The sequence below is a fragment of the Macaca thibetana genome, chromosome 11 (assembly GCF_024542745.1).
Source record: "Macaca thibetana thibetana isolate TM-01 chromosome 11, ASM2454274v1, whole genome shotgun sequence".
Lineage (NCBI taxonomy): Eukaryota > Metazoa > Chordata > Mammalia > Primates > Cercopithecidae > Macaca > Macaca thibetana.
The window spans coordinates 108,305,167-108,325,912 of NC_065588.1; the positions used below are offsets into that span (position 1 = coordinate 108,305,167).

At 46.1% G+C, this 20,746-nt stretch overlaps 1 protein-coding gene across 3 annotated transcripts in view; it reads left to right on the forward strand.

The window, feature by feature from the left end:
• The first annotated feature begins 18,368 nt into the window (after positions 1-18,368).
• TRAFD1 (TRAF-type zinc finger domain containing 1) overlaps positions 18,369-20,746 on the forward strand; it is a 31,327-nt gene continuing 28,949 nt past the window's right edge. The window contains exon 1 of one of the 3 annotated variants that reach the window (XM_050749753.1): positions 18,369-19,033. The gene's annotated coding sequence lies outside the window, so the exon portion shown is untranslated. The remainder of the gene's footprint in view (positions 19,034-20,746) is intronic. The other 2 variants (XM_050749754.1, XM_050749752.1) reach the window with 2 other exon arrangements.

Genomic DNA, 20,746 nt, shown 5'->3' on the forward strand with positions numbered 1-20,746 from the left:
TTGCAGTGAGTCCAGATCAGGCCACTGCACTCCAGCCTGGGCAACAGAGCGAGACTCCGTCTCAAAAAAAAAAAAAAACCTTAAGAGCCCTCCACCACCTGTTCCTGGGCCAAACTGAAGTTCGGACTGCTATTTCTTGTGGTCCAGTAAGGAGATGCAGATGAACTGGAGAAGAAGCGAGTTTTTATTTCTGCAACCGGTTACAGGGAGAAGGCCTGGAAATTATCACCAAACCAACTCAAAATTACAAAGCTTTCCAGTGCTTATATACCTTCTAAGCTATATGTCTATGTGTAAGTGTGCATTCATCTAAAGACATAAGTGATGAACTTAGTCTATAACTAAGGTCTGCGTCCTGAAGACCTTCCTTTGAAGCCTCAGTAAATTTACTTAATCTAAATGGCAATAGGTGCTGAGGTGATTACCCTTATCTTGTCTCCTGCTAAATCACGGAGGTTTGGGGAGTTACTTCAGACCCCGGATAAAACTTGTTTAATCCTAAATGGGTCCTGTGAGGAATTCTTTCATTATTTTGTCATGCTTTAAGGCCAAGGAAAGGCCTAGGCAAAACTCTTGGTGGGCTTTTGTTAAATTCCAGCCTTTGTATAAGGGCACCGGCTTTATTTTAGCTTTTAATATTTAACTTAACCACTCAGTCAGTACTGAAACAGTTTTTATGGAGGCCTGTGTTAGTGAGACCTGGCCTGCCACACACCCTTCTCCCAGGACTCAGCCAACAAAGAAGCATCCTAGATGAATACTTACTCGGTATATGCCTAGAGTATTGAAATGCAACGTCTTTACATTTATTCTCTCATTTAATTTTCATAACTGTTGTCGTATTTCCCTGGGAGGTAGATCCTATTATTAACTCTCTTTTTACAGATAGATTTATTCATACAACACTGAGTTATTGAGTGCCTATTATTTGACATACTCTTGTTTTAGGCACTGAGGATACATCAATAAATAAAATAGACGGAGACTTAATGGAGCTTTTATTTGTAGTGAGGGAGACAGACAATAAATAAGTAGATAGCCTATTACATGGTGATAAATGCTACTGAGAAAAATAAAGCAGGAAAGGGGGGCAGTGAGAGAGGGAGGTAATTTTAGTGTGGTTTACAGTGGCTCACCCCTGTAATGCCACCACTTTGGCAGGCCAAAGTGGGTGGATCACATGAGGTCAGGGGTTCGAGACAAGCCTGGCCAACATGGTAAAACCCCTTCTCTACTAAAAATACAAAAATTAGCTGGGCATGGTGGTGTGAGCCTGTAATCCCAGCTACTCGGGAGGCTGAGGCAGGAGAATCGCTTGAACCCAGTAGGCGAAGGTTACAGTGAGCCGAGATCGTGCCATTGCAACAAAGATCGTGCCTTTGGCAACAAAGCAAGACTCTTGTATAAATAAATAAATAGGCCAGGTACAGTGGGTCATGCCTGTAATCTCAGCACTTTGTGAGGCCGAGGCGTGGTGGCACGTGCCTGTAATCCCAGCTGAGGCTGAGGCCTGAACCTGGGAGGTGGAGGTTGCAGTGAGCCAAGATCACGTTATTGCACTCTAGCCTGGGCAACAGCAAGACTCTGTCACAAAAAAAAAAAAAAAAGGCATTTAAATACTCCCTGGAGGTCGGGAATGATGACTCACACCTGTAATCCTAACATTTAGGGAGGTCTAGGCCAGCGGATCACTTGAGGACAGGAGTTTGAGACCAGCCTGGGCAACATGGTGAAACCCCGTCTCTACTAAAAATACAAAAATTAGCTGAGTGGCCAGGCACAGTGGCTGACACCTGTAATCCCAGCACTTTGGGAGGCTGAGGTGGGCGGATCACGAGGTCAGGAGATCGAGACCACCCTGGCCAACATGGTGAAACCCTGTCTCTACTAAAAATACAAAAAAATTACCCGGGTGTGGTGGCGGGCACCTGTAGTCCCAGCTACTCGGGAGGCTGAGGCAGGAGGATGGTGTGAACCCGGGAGACAGAGCTTGCAATGAGCCGAGATCGTGCCACTGCAGTCCAGCCTGGGCGACAGAGCAAGACTCTGTCTCCAAAAAAAAAGAAAAAAAAATTAGCTGAGCATGGTGGTGCGCACCTGTAATCCCAGCTACTCAGGAGGCTGAGGCACGAGAATCACTTGAGCTCAGGAGGTGGAAGTTGCAGAGCCGAGATTGCAACACTGCACTCCAGCCTGGGCAACAGAGGGAGACTCAAAAAAAATTATAAATAAATAAATACTCCCTGGATAAGGATCATTTGAGCCCAGGAGTTTGAGGCTGTAGTAAGCTATGATTGCACTACTGCACTCCAGCCTGCGTGACAGAGTGAGACCCTGACTCTCTAAAAACAAACAAAGACTCCCAGGATGAAGTTATCAGGCAAAGTACAATAAAATATTTGAGACATACATACACATACTTCACTGTTTATCTTAAATTCAAATTTAACTGGGTGTCCTGTATTTTTATTGGGGGGCAGCCCTGCCCTAGGGAAAACTCCATGCCCCCAAATCGTGCTAAGCAGCAGCAATGAAGGGCAGATGCCTCAGGCCAGCTGACCCCAGGATCACTCAGAGGTGGTGTATGACCCTGCTGAGGTTGGGCTTGGACAGGGAAAAGGAGGGAGGAGAGCTGGGGTTCACCTTTGGTGCAAGGGAAAGATGATGAGTCACCTGAGATTTAAGAACTTCCCAGGAATGGAAAAATACAGCACCTTTAAGGGGAGCTCCTAACCAAGGCTCAGGTTACTCAGCCATGTTCTTTGGTTACCTTTGTTGGCCTGGCCCCAGAGGAATGCTGATAGACTTGGCACCCAGCTCCCTGAACTTGGCAAGACCAGAGCGTCATATGGACCTACCTAGCAGAGGCCTCTAGAGTCTTAGGTCACCATCCTTAGTGGGATATATTTCCCTCCACTCTGAAAGGCTGTTTAGCGTCCAAGTAGGATTAATTGGTTGTTCTCTTTTCCCATTCCTACTGCTTGTCCTCAGAACCTAAGAATGAAGTAGTGACTTGCTCGGCTCTGGGCTTGTCCTTACCTGCCGCTGGGAGGCAGCTTCCACACCCTTTGGCAGGCCTGAATCATTTCGGGTAACAAGATGACCTCTGAGGAAGCCAAAAACCCTCCTTGCTGTACAATTCAGAACTTGGAGCTCTTAGAGATGACATTATGGGAAAGTGCTTGGCATATAGCAGGTGCTCATTAAATGGTGGTTTCCATTTTCTCAACTTAGAGGAGGGGCATACACTCTTCATTTGGTAACACTTTCTCCCGTGAGAAACATTCTCCCTGGCCAGGCGCAGTGGCTCGTACCTGTAATCTCAGCACTGGGAGGCCGAGGCAGGTGGATCACTTGACGTCTGGAGTTTGAGACCAGCCTCGCCAACATGGCAAAAACCCCATCTCTACTAAAAATGCAAAAATTAGCCAGGTGTGGTGGCCCACGCCTGTAATCCCAGCTACTCGGGAGGCTGAGGCAGGAGAATCGCTTGAACCCGGGAGGCAGAGGTTGCAGTGAGCCGAGATCATGCCACTGCACTCCAGCCTGGGCAACAGAGCTCCGTCCCCCCAGCACTGAAAAAAAAGAAGAAGAAAAGAAATGTTCTCCCTAAAGGGCAGTGAGACACTTGGAAGCTCTATGCCTGAATAGCTAAGGACACAGGAAGAGGGACTGCATTACTTGAATGTGGTGATGTGGGTGTCTCCACCCAATGATTCTTCTAGTTTTTCTTTTCCATCTTGATGGACATGTCCCGATGCCTAATCCTAAACAGAACACTGACCTATTTCACAGTTCTCATGGTTGATATCCTGCACTTTTGACAGTGGAATAAACAGCAACTCTGGCTCTGAAATCAAGCCGATTTCGGCTTCAAATCCAGGCTCTGACATTTATCAACTATGTGATGCTAAGCAAGTGACTGAATGTCTCTGAGCCTCAGTTTCTGCCTTTATGAAATTATAATAATAAAATGACCAACCTCATCAAGTTGATGGAAGGAATAAATGCTGTCTTCCATGAAAAGAAACAGACATAGGCGGGTGCAGTGGCTCACGCCTGTAATCCGAGCACTTTGGGAGGCCTTCCATGAAAAGAAACAGACATAGGCGGGTGCAGTGGCTCACGCCTGTAATCCGAGCACTTTGGGAGGCCAAGGCGGGCAGATCACCTGAAGTCGGGAGTTCGAGACCATCCTGACAAATATGGTGAAACCGCATCTCTACTAAAAGTACAAAAAATTAGCCGGGCTTGGTGGCAGGTACTTGTAATCCCAGCTACTTGGGAGACTGAGGTGGGAGAATCGCTTGAACCTGGGAGGCGGAGGTTGCAGTGATCCAAGATTGCACCACTGGACTCCAGTCTGGGTGACAGAGCGAGACTCTGTCTAAAAAAAAAAAAAAGAAAAGAAACAGGCACAAAGAAAGCACTCAACAACGGTTGTTATTATTATCCTTCATATTAGTATGAGGACTCCTTTGATTTAAAACTGCAGAAATTCTCATGCCTGTAATCCCACCATTTTGAGAGGCTGAGGCAGGAGGATTGCTTGAGCCCAGGAGTTCACAATTGGCCTGGGCAATATAGGGAGACCCAAGCTCTACAAAAAAATAATTAGCCAGGCATAGTGGTGCACACCTATAGTCCCAACTACTCAGGAGGCTGAGGTGGGAGGATTGCTTGTGCCCAGGAGGTTGAGCCTCCAATGAGCTATGATTGTGCTACTGCACTCTGGCCTGGGTGGCAGAGTAAGACACTGTCTCAAAACAGACAAACAAAACAACAACAACAACAAAAACCCTGCAGAAATAACTTCCTGGCACTTCAGGACACTAAGGAAGGAAATTTTCCCAAGTCTGACATGTCTCCTGGTAGGAACAATATCTGGGAATTTCCCACACTGGTCAGCATAGGGAAAATCTAAAGTATAAAGTAGGCACAGAGTTAAAGGTAGATGGAGAAACGCAGAGCCTTCAACTAAGAGTTAGGATAACCTGAGCAATGGTCTTCTTTTGACCAATAATTCAAGTTCTGACTTGTTTCCATTAGAAAAGGAGAGGATGGGCTGGGCGCGGTGGCTCACACCTGTAATTCCAGCACTTTTGGAGGCCGAAGCAGGCAGATTGTCTGAAGTCAGGAGCTTGAGACCAGCCTGGCCAACATGACAAAACCCCATCTCTACTAAAAATATAAAAATTAGCTGGGTGTGGTGGCGCACCCCTATAGTCCCAGCTGCTCAGGAGGCTGAGGCAGGAGAATTGCTTGAACCTGGGAGATGGAGGTTGCAGTGAGCCAAGATCGCACCACTGCACTCCAGCCTGGGCAACAGAACAAGACTCTATCTAAACAAAACAAAACAAAAAAAGAAAAAAAAAGAAAAGGAGAGGATGAGCTGGGCGCAGTGGCTCACGCCTGTAATCCCAGCACTTTGGGAGGCTGAGGTGGGCAGATCACTTGAACCCAGGAGTTCAAGACCAGCCTGGGCAACAGGGCAAGACCCCCATCTCTACAAAAAATTTAAAAATTAGCCAGGTGTGGCGGTGCATGCTCAAGCCCAGGAAACCCAGGCTGCAGTGAGCCATGATCACACCACTGCACTCCAGCCTGGGTGATGGACTGTCTCAAAAATAAAGAAAGAGTGAAATTCCGTCTCTACTAAACAACAACAACAAACAAATACAAAAATTAGCTGGGTGTGGAGGTGTGCACCTGTAGTCCCAGCTGCTTGGGAGGCTGAGGCAGGAGAATCGCATGAACCCGGAAGGCAGAAGCTGCAGTGAGCCGAGATAGCGTCATTGCATGCCAGCCCGGGCGACAGTGCAAGATTCCGTCTCAAAAACAAAAAGAAAGGAAAGGAGATGATGAGACTAAGAGACCCTTTCCAACTCAATCCCTTGTGTGCAGGAGCTGTCTGCCTCAGCACTTCCAATTGTGTCCGCCAGGTGGCCTATGAATGCCAAGTCTCCCAGGCCACTTTCCAAATCAAATACATCTCATTTTGCATGCTTTAATAAAACATAGCAAACATTGTGTTTGTGTAAGCTACATTTTATTAATTTTTATACTGAATTTTATTGAGATATAATTTAAATGCCATAAAATTTGCCCATTTTAAGTGCAAAATTTAATGATTTTTATTTTGCTTTTTTTTAAAGACAGGGTCTCTGTCACCCAGGCTGGAGTACAGCGACATGATCATAGCTCACTGTGGCCTTGATCCCTCATGTTCAAGGAATCCTCCCATCTCAACCTCTCAAGTAGCTGGAGCTACAGTTGGGCACCACTATGCCTGGCTCCAGTCTGATCTTGAACTCCTGGCCTCAAGTGATTCTCTTACCTCAGCTTCCCAAAGTTTTGGGCTTACTACAGGTGTAAGCCACCGTGCCTGGACCTTCCATATCACTTTTTAAATTACTTTATTAATTCTCCTAGTAGTTTTATGGTTTTATTTTTAACATGTAAATCTTTGATCCATTTGGCATTTATTTCCATATGAATAATAAGGTGGGCTTTCGGCCGGGCACGGTAGCTCACACTAATCCCAGTACTTTGGGAGGCCAACGTGGGTGGATCACTTGAGGTCAGGAGTTCCAGACCATCCTGGCCAACATGATGAAACCCCATCTGTACTGAAGATACAAAAATTAGCCGGGCATGGTGGTATGCACCTATATTCCCAGATACTCAGGAGGCTGAGGCACGAGAATCACTTGAATCCAGGAGGAGGAAGTTGCAATGAGCTGAGATCTCACCACTGCACTCCAGCCTGGGCGACAGAGTGAGACTCCATCTCAAAATAAACAAATAAATAAAATAAATAAATAAATAAAGGTCGGGCCCGGTGGCTCACGCCTGTAATCCCAGCACTTTGGGAGACTGAAGTGAGCGGATTGCCTGAGCTCAGGAGATTGCAACCAGCCTGGGCAACACGGTGAAACCCCATCTCTACTAAAAATACAAAAGGTTAGCTGGGCGTGGTGGCATGTGCCTGTAGTCCCAGCTACTTGGGAGGCTGAGGCAGGAGAATTGCTTGAACCCAGAAGGCAGAGGTTGCAGTGAGCTGAGATCTCACCACTGCACTCCAGCCTGGGCAACAGAGCGAGACTCCATCTCAAAAGAAATAAATAAATAAGGTGGGATTTCAATTTTATCTTTTTCAGTTGTATCTATCTATCTATAGTGGTCATATAAATATATATATAGGGGGAGGGGGGAGGGATTGCATTGGGAGTTATACCTGATGTAAATGACTGGTTGATGGGTGCTGACGAGTTGATGGGTGCAGCACACCAACATGGCACAAGTATACATATATAACAAACCTGCACGTTATGCACATGTACCCTAGAACTTAAAGTATAATAAAAAAAAAAGTTAAATTGAAAAATAAATAAATATATATATAAAAAAATATATAGTAGCTGTATAAATATATAAAGGGAATATATTATATATATATCTTTTTTTTTTTTTTTTTTTGCTGGGTTCAGTGGCTCACAGACTGGGCGCAGTGGCTCATGCCTGTAATCCCAGATTACAGGAGAGGTAGGAGAATCACTTGAAAATGGAGGCTGCAGTGAGCCAAGATCGCGCCACTGACACCAGCCTGGGTGACAGAGCGAGACTCCATCTCAAAAATATATATATTATATATATATAATATATATATTTTATATAATCTATATAATATATATATTATATAATCTATATAATATATATATTTTATATAATCTATATAATATATATTTTATATAATCTATATAATATATATTTTATATAATCTATATAATATATATATTTTATATATATATATTTTGGAAGAGACAGGGTCTTGAACACCTGGCCTCAAGCAATCCTCCCACCTCGGCCTCTCAAAGCCAAGGGAGCCACCATGCCTGACCTCAATCCCTATTTATTGAATAATCCATCTTTTTCACAGAGCACCCAATGCCATCATTATCATATATTAAATTTACATATACGTTTCTGGCTAGTCATGGAACAGTCTTAGTCTCTATTAAAGGGCAGGTCAAAACTGGAGTCTGCAGAGCTGGCTGGATTCTCTGATCTGAGTCTGGGCTTGCTCTGTACAGTCTCTGAACCACTCGACTATTGGGAGAACCTTGTCAGCTGCATTTGGGCTACTGGATACTAAGAATGAGGCCCTTAATTTGGAATGAAGTCACCTTGTGGGGGTAGGGCTGCTCTGTGGCCAGTTCCCTGAGAAACCGTAGGAGATAAGGAATTAAAACCACCCAGGAAATTTTTAAAATGACTCTAAAATTTACATGTAAATGGTAATGACCTAGAATAGCCAAAATGGCAAGGCCAGTTGCAGTGGCTCACATCTGTAATCCCAGTACTTTGGGAAGCCAAGGTAGGACGATTGCTTAAGTTCAAGACCAGCCTGAGCAACATAGCAAGACCCCCATCTCTACAAAACTAAAAAAATTAGCTGGAAGTGATGGTGCACCCTTGTGGTCCCAGCTACTCTGGAGTGTGAGGCGGGAGGATTGCTTGATCCAGTCAGAAGTTTGATGCTGCAGTGGGCTATGACCCTTTCTCAAAATAAATAAATAAATAAATAAAGCCACATTCATTAAGACTGTGGAGAAATAGCATAAGGATAAACAGGTAGATGTGTAGAACAGAGAGCCCAGAAATAGATTCTATACATATGGTCACTTGATTTATGACAAAGACCCAAGTGAAATTCAATGGAGAAAAGATTTTTCTCCCAGTAAATGGAACCATAGGTTATGTTTTTATTTATTTATTCGGTCTGTTTGTGAGGCAAGGTCTCACTCTGTCACCCAAGCTAGAGTGCAGTCACACAATCACAGCTCACTGCAGCCTTGAACTCCTGGGCTCAAGCAATCCTCCTCCCTCGGTCTCCCGAGTAGCTGGGACTACAAACACACACCAGAATGCCCAGCTAATTTTTTTACTTTTTTTTTTTTTTTGTAGAGGCAGGGGTCTTGCTATGTTACCCAGGCTGGTCTTAAACTCCTGGGCTCAAGCAATCCTCCCACTTTTGCCTTCCAAAATGCTGGAATTATATATAGGTGCGAGCCACTGTGCCTGGTCTCACACCTTAGGCGTTGTTAGGGTAGAGAACTGAGTAAGGGCTTTTCCTGGGAAATCAGACTGAAACAAAGTGATCCTAAGTCTCCTCCTCTAAACACTAGCAGGGTCCCTGCAGGTGTCTGAGGGATGAAGCTGCCCGGAGAAGGGAGCGGTGGCCCCTGGGAACTCTGCCTGGCAACCAGGCAGCCTGGAAAACGTCCCAGCATGCTCTGAGGCCTCTGGTCCAATCCCAGTCCTCCTCATGAATATGTATGAGTCCCCAGATGTCAGCTGCATCTCTGAGCCTCTTCCTCCCTGCTCAACCCCCCCCCACTGCTCCCCTCCCCACACAAACCTCCCTCACCCTTCCTCTTCTTGATAACTGGCAACATCTCGCTCCTCGCTTCAGAACTGATGAAATAATGTGAACATTTCAGGGCCTGAGGACATATCCACAGAGTGTTTCAGGGCCTGTCGCTTTGATTAGGAAACTGGCTTTTAGCAGTGGTTTCACAAATATTTCTCCAGTTAGAGATGAATGTATTTGTGACTATGTGCCAAAAAAAAAAAAAAATAAGAAGAAAAAAAATTAAATCAGATGAATGTCTAAAGCCCGTCTTGGAAGACCAAACTCCAACTAGAAAATAAAAGTGCGTGGTGTCCTTCTGTGGCAGACACTGTCCTTTGCTCTTGCTTCCCTAATAGCTCCCTCCCTGGTTACTCCCCTGTTACTCCCTGGTTACTTCCCCTCCCAGTGTGTCAGTTATCTAAGCCTCTCTGAGTAATCAGATGTCCAGCTAACGAGTGAGTGCCTGAGTCACCCTGGGGCCACTGAAAAATAAAAAAAGATGGAATTTCCAAAACTTGTATGTAGAAATTAAAAGACTGTATTGTTTTGTTTTTTAAGCCAGAGCCAGCACAGTGGCTTACACCTGTAATCCCAGCACTTTTTTTTTTTTTTTTTGAGACAGAGTTTCGCTATTTTTGCCCAGGCTGGAGTGCAATGGTGCGATCTCAGCTCACTGCAACCTCCGCCTCCCAGGTTCAAGCGATTCTCCTGCCTCAGCCTCCCGAGTAGCTGGGATTACAGGCATGCGCCACCACCCCGGCTAATTTTGTATTTTTAGGAGAGACGGGGTTTCTCCATGTTAGTCAGGCTGGTCTTGAACTCCTGACCTCAGGTGATCCACCTGCCTCCGCCTCCCAAAGTGCTAGGATTACAGGCATGAGCCACCGTGCCCGGCTATCCCAGCACTTTAAGAGGCTGAGGTGGGAGAATCATTTGAGACTAGGAGGTGAAGGCTGCCGTGAGCTGTGATTGTTGTCACTGCATTCTAGCCTGGGTGAGACCTTGCCTCAAAAAAAATTTTTTTTAATTAAAAAAAAAAAAAAAGCCAGGGGCCGGGTGCGATGGCTCATGCCTGTAATCCCAGCACTTTGGGAGGCCAAGGTGGGCGGATCGCGAGGTCAAGAGATTGACACCATCCTGGTCAACATGGTGAAATCTTGTCTCTACTAAAAATACAAAAATTAGCTGGGCATGGTGGCGTGCACCTGTAGTCCCAGCTATTCGGGAGGCTGAGGCAGAAGAATCACTTGAACCCGGGAGGAGTAGGTTTCTGTGAGCCAAGATCATACCAGTGCACTCCAGTCTGGCGACAGAGCAAGACTTCGTCTCAAAAAAAAAAAAAAAAAAAAAAAAGCCAGGGCTAAATAAATATTAATAACTCATGAGAGCTAGAGATATTTATGTACACATGGATGACTGGAACTTTTAATAACCAAAAGCCAAATAAAGGCAAACTCTATAGCCCATTCCAGTATTTCTACTCCTGGGTGTATACCTAATAGAAATTAAGATCATACCTAACCAAGAACAAGAATATTCATACTTGGCTGAAACTAGAAACAAGCCAAATGTTCATTAACTGGAGAATGGGCTAATAAATTGTGAAGCTGGCCGGGCGCAGTGGCTCAAGCCTGTAATCCTAGCACTTTGGGAGGCCGAGACGGGCGGATCACGAGGTCAGGAGTTCGAGACCATCCTGGCTAACACGGTGAAACCCCGTCTCTACTAAAAAATACAAAAAACTAGCCGGGCGAGGTGGCGGGCGCCTGTAGTCCCGGCTACTCGGGAGGCTGAGGCAGGAGAATGGCGTAAAAACCCGGGAGGCAGAGCTTGCAGTGAGCTGAGATCCGGCCACTGCACTCCAGCCTGGGTGACACAGCGAGACTCCGTCTCAAAAAAAAAAATAAATAAATAAATAAAAATAAAAAAAAAATTGTGAAGCTGTGAAGATATTCACAATTTATTAAGAACACTACACGAGAATGAAAAGGAATGAACTAAGGTTATATGCAATGACATGGGTGAATATAACATTCAAGATATTGCCTGAAAGAAGTCGTACACAAAATAGTATATATTGCATCATTCTATCTGTTCCTACAGAATAGAACAAGCAAAACTATTCCTTTTTTTTAAATTTGTTTTTTGAGATGGAGTCTCGCTCTGTCACCCAGACTGGAGTGCAGTGGTATGATCTCGGCTCACTGCAACCTCTGCCTTGCAGGTTCAAGCGATTCTTCGGCCTCAAACTAACAAGTAGCTGAGCCTACAGGCATGCACCACTACGCCCGGCTAATTTTTGTATTTTCAGTACAGATGGGGTTTCACCATGTTGGCCAGGCTGGTTTCAAACTCCTGACCTCGTGATCTGCCGGCCTCGGCCTCCCAAAGTGCTGGGATAATAGGCATGAGACACCATGCCTGGCCGGGAATTTTCTATTTATTGATCTGAGTAATGGTAACAGGGGTGTATACAAATACAAAACTCCACTCCTAGGTGAAATTTCTCCTAGAGAAATGAAAACATACATCCATGCAGGCTGGGTGTGGTGGCTCACGCCTGTAATTCCAGCACTTTGGGAGGCTGAGATGGGCAGATCACAAGGTCAGGAGATCGAGACCATCCTGGCTAACACAGTGAAACCCCATCTCTACTAAAAATACAAAAAAATTATCCGGGCGTGGTGGCGGGCGCCTGTAGTCCCAGCTACTCAGGAGACTGAGGCAGGAGAATGGCGTGAACCCAGGAGGCGGAGCTTGCAGTGAGCTGAGATTGGGCCACTGCACTCCAGCCTGGGTGATCAAGGGAGACTCTGTCTCAGAAAAAAAAAAAAAAAAAAAATTGAAAGAAAAAGAAAGAAATGAAGTACTGATTAATGCTATAGTATGGATGAACCTTGAAAACATCATGCTAAGTGAAATAAACCATCACAAAAGTCTCCATATTGTATGATTCAATTCATATGAAATGTCCCAAATAGGCAAATCCATGAAGAAAGAAAGCTGATGGGTGATTGTCAGTCCGGGTATGGAGATGAAGGGAGTAAGTGTTAATGGGCACAGTTTATTTTGGGGATGATAAAAATGTCCAGGATCGCCAGGCACGGTGGCTCACATCTGTAATCCTGGCACTTTGGGAGACCAAGGCGGGTGGATCACTTGAGGTCAGGAGTTCCAGACCAGCCTGGCCAATATGGTGAAACCCCGTCTCTACTAAAAATACAAAAATTAGCTGGGCGTGGTGGCAGGCATCTGTAGTCCCAGCTACTCTGCAGGCTGATGCAGAGGAATTGCTTGAACCCGGGAGGCGGAGGTTGCAGTGAGCTGAGATCGCACCACTGCACTCCAGCCTGGGCGACAGAATGAGACTCCATCTCAAAAAAAAAAAAAAAAAGTCCAGGAACTAGATTGCAGTGATAGTTGCACAAATCTGTGACTATACTAAAAAATCATTGTGAAGTCTATTTTTTTTTCTTTTCTTTTTTTTTTTTTTTTTTTTTTGAGACAGAGTCTCAAACTCTGGGAGGCAAAGTCTGCCTCCCAGGTTCAAGCGATTCTGCTGCCTCTGCCTCCCAAGTAGCTGGGATTACAGGTGCCTGCCACCTCATCTGGCTATTTTTTTTTTTTTTTTTTGAGACGGAGTCTCGCTCTGTCACCCAGGCTGGAGTACAGTGGCGCAATCTCTGCTCATTGCAACCTCCGCCTCCCAGGCTCCAGTGTTTCTCCTGCCTCAGCCTCCCAAATCCCTGTATCTGGAATTACAGGCATACGACACAATGCCTGGCTAATTTTTGTATTTTTAGTAGAGGCGGGGTTTCACCATGTTGGCCAGGCTGGTCTCAAACTCCTGACCTCAAGTGATTCACCCGCCTTGGCCTCCCAAAGTGCTGGGATTACAGGTATGAGCCACCACGCCCAGCCAAAAACAATTTTTTTTTTTTTTAGAGGTAAAAGTCTGTTATCCAGGCTGGAGTGCAGTGGTGTGACCATAGCTCACTGCAGCCTTAAAATCCTGGGCTCCATTAATCTTCTCACCTCAGCCTTCCGAACACCTAAGACTACAGGTGCACACACTAATGCCCAGTTAATTGATATCACTTTGAGTAGAGACGAGTTCTCCCTATGTTGCCCAGGCTGATCTTGAACTCCTGCGCTCAAGGGATCCTCCTGCCCCAGCCTCCCAAAGTGCTGGGATTACAGGTGTAAGCTACCATGCCAGGTCCACTTTAAATGGATGAATTGTCTGATATGTGAATTGTACCTTTGATAAAACTGTTACTGTTATTTAAAAAGTCCTTACACAATATACTTAAGATTTATGCACTTTATGGTGTGTACTTTTACCCCAGTCAAACTTGAAACAAAACAAAATAATAGTTTCCTACCAGAGGTGTCTGAGAAGATGGGCAGAGAAGGAGAAGGTATTTGGGATTGGGTGCTTGTTGGGACGCCAGGGAGCAAGGGACTCACTGCCAAAGTTGCCTCTTGATGCACCCAAAAAAGTGCCAGGAAGATCAACAGGAAGGGGCCTCAAAAGACAGAGGGAGCTAGGGAAGGGCTGAGAGAAGTGCAAAGGATGGAATGCTAGAGAGTAGAAAGGAACCCAGTTTGATGAAAACCCAATTTGATGAAAACAGATTTGGTTTTGGCCAAAAACAAAACAAAAAAACACCTTTAAATGTTTATTGTAGGCTGGGCACGGTGGCTTACACCTGTAATCCCAGCACTTTGGGAGGCCGAGGTGGAACACCTGAGATCAGGAGTTTGAGACTGGCCTGACCAACATGGTGAAACCCCATCTTTACTAAAAATACAAAAATTAGCTGAGTGTGGTGGTGCATGCCTGTAATCCCAGCTACTTGGGAGGCTGAGGTGGGAAAATTGCTTGAACCCAGGAGGTAGAGGTTGCAGTGAGCCGAGATCGCACCACTGTACTGAAGGCTGGGTGACAGAACAAGAGATTCTGTTTCTTTTTCCTTCCTTTTTTTTTTTTTTTTTTTTTTTGAGACAGTTTCGCTCTTGTTGCCTAGGCTAGAGTACAATGGCGTGATCTCGGCTCAACGCAATCACCACCTCCCAGATTCAAGTGATTCTCCCACCTCAGCCTCCCGAGTAGCTGGGATTACAGGCACGCACTACCACACCTGGCTTATTTTGTATTTGTAGTAGAGATGGGGTTTCTTCATGTTGGTCAGGCTGGTCTCGAACTCCCTACCTCAGGTGATCTGCCTGCCTTGGCTTCCCAAAGTGTTGGGATTACAGGTGTGAGCCACTGCACCCAGCCGAGATTCTGTTTCAAAAAAAAAAAAAAAGAAGAGTTTATTGTAAAGCAGCACCTTGAAGTAATTCTGCAAGTAGAAATTGAGTGCCTTCCATGTGTCCGGGCTAGGCATGGGGCCAGGAATCTGACTCTAAGCAGCTGCTTGCTGGGAAGTAAAAGTGGGAGGAAGGGAATAGGTTGGCAGCTAGAATGAGGAAAAGCTGCATACTGTCAGGGAAGATCCCTAGCCCTTGAGCAGGGGCTGAGCCTGTGGGAGGCAGAGGACGGTTTAAAACAGGGATGGAGGCATGTTGGGGAATAGAGGAGTCGGGTTGGCTTCTCAGACTAGGTAGTCACAGCTTTGGCTAGAGGAGAGGAATTTCTCTCCCCAAGCCTGGCAGGGCTCTGAGTAGGGCTGAGCTGGGAAGGGTAGGGCAACACCTCTCCCTTTGGGCTTTATCAAAATTCCACTGCAGTGAATGCTAAATCTGCCAGAGCCCAGAAGTGCCATTTAGGCCATGACACCAGAAATCCAGATTCAGTTAATTTAGTGAGTTTTGGGGGATGAGGTTGGGATACTAGGGAATTGGGATAGTGAGGAGGTTGACCTTGAGCAGACATATAAATTTCTAACAAGCCGGCTGGGCGCAGTGGCTCATGCCTGTAATCCTAGCACTTTGGGAGGCCAAGGCAGGAGGATCATTTGAGGTCAGGAGTTCAAGACCAGCCTGACCGACATGGCGAAACCCCATCTCTACTAAAAATGCAAAAAAATAGCCAGGTGTGGTGGTAGGTGCCTACAGTCCCAGCTACTCGGGAGCCTGAGGCAGGAGAATTGCTTGAACCCAGCAGGCGGAGGTTGCAGTGAGCCGAGATCGCGCCACTGCACTCCAGCCTGGGCGAGAGAGTGGGACTTTGTCTCAAAAAAACAAAAAATAAGTAAATAAATAAAAAAAAATAAATTTCTAACGAGCCCTTTAAAGATTCTGGTGCAAGGAGGTTGGGGGGAACTCCATCTAATCCTCTCATACAGGTGACTCCTGGTAAACCAAGACGCAGCTCTTCCTCTAACCTAATCTAAATCCTTTCTGCTGCCACTGTAATCACCCTGCCTTGCCTGCCTTTTTTGGTCAGGAATAAAATGCTCCTAAACTTTTTTGATTTCTGCTGTTGGATTTAGGCCAGTGAAAATAAGGCGCCCCAGGGGTTAAGTGAAATTTGAGCTTATCATTATTTCCAGTTCATTCTTTGCTACCCTGGACCTTGTTTTCTCCTCCCACTGTGAACTATGAATTTAGAGGAGCTTCTGGGTCACTCAGGCAAGGGAAGACAGCTGTTCCCAGGAGACAGGACTGCCATTCTCCTGTTTATTTATTCAAAATGTGTTTATACCAAGTGGATGACTATGCGGAGCAACTGAAACTCTCCTACACCGCTGTTGGGAACGCTTAGTGGCACAATCACTTTGGAAAACAGTTTGGCAGTTTCTAAAGTTAAAACATAGACTTACCATATGATCCAGCAATCCCACTTCCAAGTATTTATCTGAGAGAAATAAAACATATATCCCCAAAGACTTGCACAAGAATGTTTACTACTGCTTAAACTAGAATCAATTTTTTTTTTTTTGAGGCGGAGTCTCACTCTGTCACCCAGACTGGAGTGCAGTGGTGCCATCTTAGCTCACTGAAACCTCCACCTCTCAGGCTCAAGCAATCTTCTCACCTTAGCCTCCCAAGTAGCTGGGACTACACGCATGAGCCACCACCAGTGGCTAACTTTTTGTATTTTTTGTAGAGACAGGATTTTATTATGTTGCCCAGGCTGGTCTGGAAGTCCTGAGCTCAGGCGATCCACCCGCCTCGACCTACCAAAGTGCTGGGATTGTGAGCCACCACGCCTGGCCAAAAACTAGAACCAGTTCTAATGTTTGTCAGTATAAATTGTGGCATATCCATGTGCTGTGCTACTTGGCACTGAAAAGGAATAGGCTTGATATTATCAACAGCATGGATAAACCTCAAAAACATTATGCTGAGTTAAAACACCTTATTCATAAGAGAACACACTATATGGTTCCTTTTTTCTTTATATATACTTAATATATTAATATGCTTAATTCATATTAATACACATTTTTTCTGATTGTTTTTTAATCTTTAATGATTGTGCTTTCTTTTGAACTCCAGTAAGTTTTAACATACAATGTAAAGTGCTTAAGACATAGGTGTGTAGCTTAATAACTATTTACTAATTAATACATCTGTGTTAATCACTTTGCAGATCAAGATATAAATATTTCTAGAAAATCTTTCTCATATCCCCTTGCAGGCTATATACCCTCTGAATGGAACCAGTTACTTACTTCTCTTGCACTTTAGGTTAGTTTTCCCTGGTTTTGAACTTTATATGTTTGGAATCGCACAAATTATACTGCATATTTAAACTAAATATTTTATTTTGTTATAAATATTGCTTTGAGACGGAGTTTTGATTTTGTTGCCCAGGCTGGAGTGCAGTGGCTCAATCTCGGCTCACTGCAACCTCTACCTCCTGGGTTGAAGGGATTCTCCTGTCTCAGCCTCCCAAGTAGCTGGGATTATAGGCGCCTGCCACCACAGCCAGCTAATTTTTGTATTTTTAGTAGAGATGGGGTTTCACCATGTTGGCCAGGCTGATCTGGAACTCCTGACCTCAGGTGATCCACCAGCCTCGGCCTCCCAAAGTGTTGGGATTACAGGCGTGAGCCACCGCGCCCATTAGATGCTTTTCTTGCTTAGTACTAGCTTATGAACATTTTGCTATTATATTATATTATATTATATTATATTATATTATATTATATTACATTATATTATTTTTGAGACAGGGTCTTGCTCTGTTCCCCCAGGCTGGAGTGCAGTGGCATGATCAGGGCTCACTCCAGCCTCTGCCTCCTAGACTCGAGGGATCCTTCCACCTCAGCCTCCCAAGGAGGTGGAACTACAGGTGCATGCCACCACGCCTGGCTAATTTTTGTATTTTTTTTGTAGAGATACGGTCTCACTATATTGCCCAGGCTGGTCTCTAATTCCTGAGCTCAAGAGATCCACCCGCCTTGCCCTCCATATTTTGCAATTATAATCTGCAATGGAATCATAATTTTAAATGGCTGTATTGTTTGTAATATGTGCTTGGTAATTATACTTACATAATTATTCTCTCCTTTATTATACACGAGGTAAGAGAAGCTCAGGGAATCCATTCAGGCAGCAAGTGGAGAAACTAGCTCTCAAACCTGCATCTCAGGTTCACTCTTCCACTGCAAAAAAGTAAAGTGCTCAAATATGGTCACAGCCCTGCAGAAGTCTTGCACAAGGGCATTATCATAGCAACAAGAATGACTAATAAGTATTAATGGCTCATGAGAAAAGAACAAATACCATTAATTATCTCAATATATTAGGCATATTAGTAATGTTTGTACAGAATTATTCATGCAAATATTATTAGCCTGTGTCGGGGACAGTTGTTAAACTCAGCAACAGGCTCACAGCTCAGCTCCGTGCCTCTGGTTCCAGATGTGCAGGGGCCAGGGCTTCCAGGGACACGCCCCCGTGGGCCTCCGGGGAGCCAATCGACGCGCAGAAGGCGGGGCCCTGGGAGCGACAACGGTGTTATCCAATGGGTCGACAGCTGGAGCAGCCTCTGACCAATGGGAGCGCTCCTCCGCGATGGGCGGAAGTGGTGAGGCAGCTCTGAGGGCCGTTGTTCAGTGCGGGGTCTGACAGAGGAGGCTCCGTGTCTGCAGCTAGTGTGTCAACTCAACGTTTCTCCTCTCGTCCCTGGTGAGGTGTAGCGGCGGCACGCGGCTGGAGATTCCCTGAGGCCTCCAGTTTAGGAAGGGTCCGGCATCCCAAGGGAGGGGTGTGTGGGCGTGGGGTCTCTGGGCCCGGGGTAGCGACTGTGAGGAGAGGATGCCCGCGCGGCGGCATCTCTGGCGACTGGAGGAGGCCGCGCTTTCTCCTCAGGGAACCGGCGCCTTGGCAGCCCCCGGCGACGCCGCCCCCTTCGCGGCCTAGGTTGGTCTGGGGAGCCGGGAAGCGGGCGTCGTCCACAGCGCCTCTGTGGCCACCGCGTCCCGGGCGGAGCTGGGCTCAATGCCGGCCTGGGCCTAGAGCCCGAGCCTCGAGCTGCCGGCCTGGGGGGTCGCGAGTGGCCTAATGCGGCCTCGAGGCCGAAGGACCCGAGTCCGAGCCCGCACTCCGACCCGCTGGTGCTGCGGAAAACTCAGGTGGCCTTCCGCTTTCGCAGCCTCTAAAGTGGGGACCAAGACTTTCACCTCTTAGGATTGTAGTCGGGATTAAAAGATTTTCCCGGTAAGCGTTTGGCAACTGCTATTATTTGAGAAGCCGCTTACTTCTTCACTCCCCATCACCGACCTTGCTGGGGAAGGGGGCGATTGGAAACTACCTTGGGGTATCTGGACCCGGCAGTGGAAGCTACGCTGCCTCGGGCAGAGGGACGGTCCCCTCTGCGGACCAGAGAGATCTAGCCGACGCCCAACGGGCTTCTTATAAGCTTGAAGACTTTTTTCTGTGCCTCGACTCTTCCGTGCATTCGCTCGTTTCCTTGATCGTTTGAAGTATTGTCAGTCTTCTGCCTGAAGAATCTGAGGCCCAGAGAGGTTAAATCTGGCAGAACCAGCCAGAACTTGACCCCCAGAGGGGGACCCTGCAGGCCACCCCCAGTCTCCTTGCATCTAGAAAAGCAAGCACCTGCCACATCTGAGCTCTGGCCTTAGAGTTGGCCATTTAGTGGTCTGGAATAGAGCACACCTGAAATCAGTCGGACAGCCCTCCTTAGTTGCCATTTCGTGAGAGTGAATATCTTTTTTTTTTTTTTTTTTAAATGGAATCACCTTCTGTTGTTCAGGTTGGAGTGCAGTGGCGAGATCTCAGCTCAATGCAACCTCTGCCTCCTGGGTTTAAGTGATTCTCTTGCCTCAGCCTCCTGAGTAGCTGGCATACAGGCGCCCGTCACCACGCCCAGCTAATTTTTGTATTTTTAGTAGAGACTTGGTTTTGCCATGTTGGCCAGGCTGGTCTCGAACCCCAGACCTCCAGTGATCCGCCCACCTCGCCCTCCCAAAGTGCTGGGATTACAGGCGTGACTGCCGCGCCCAGCCCAGAGTGGGTATCTTGAATTATGTCATTCCCTGGTTTAAAGCCCTTCAGTGTTTACCATTGAGCTTGGAATCTAATCCAATATTCTTTCTGTCTTATATGACAAGACCTTGAGTCATTCCCCTTTTTTATTATGTTTTTCCAGGTCTGCCTTTACTTTCTCTTTCATTGCTTTTAGGCCTTTTGCCCTTCCCACTGCCTGGATGGATTTTCCCCCATTCCCATCCTCCATCTTTGTCTTTTCATGGTTGGCTCTTGTACTTCAGTTCTTAGTTTAAATGTCGTCTGCCTAGAAAGTTCTTCCCTGATCACTCTTATCTACCTAAAGTAGATTTGCCTCTACTCCACCCCCATTTATTTGTCTGTATACTTTTCCATCACAATACTCACCTTAAGTTATATGTATTTTTTTGCTTATTGTTTTTCTCTACCACTAAATCGCTTTATCAGATACTATATTTCCTTATTTTGTAAAGTATTTTTAGTGCCAGGGCACAGTGGCACACAGTATGGTCTTCTTTTTCTTTGAGACAGGGTCTCACTTTGTCACCCAGGCTGGAGTGCAGTGGTGTGATCACAACTCACTCACTGTAGCCTTGACCTCCTGGGCTCAAGCCTCCCAAGTAGCTGGAGACTACCTCATCCTCCCACCCCAGCCTCCCAAGTAGCTGAGATTACAGGCATGTGCCACCACACCCACCTAATTTTTTGCCTTTTTTTTTTGAGACAGAGTCTCGCTCTGTTGCCCAGGCTGGAGGGCAGTGGCGTGATCTCAGCTCACTGCAAGCTCTGCCTCCCGGATTCATGCCATTCTCCTGCCTCAGCTTCCCGAGTAGCTGGGACCACAGGCGCCCGCCACCACGCCCGGCTAATTTTTTGTATTTTTTAGTAGAGAGCGGGTTTCAC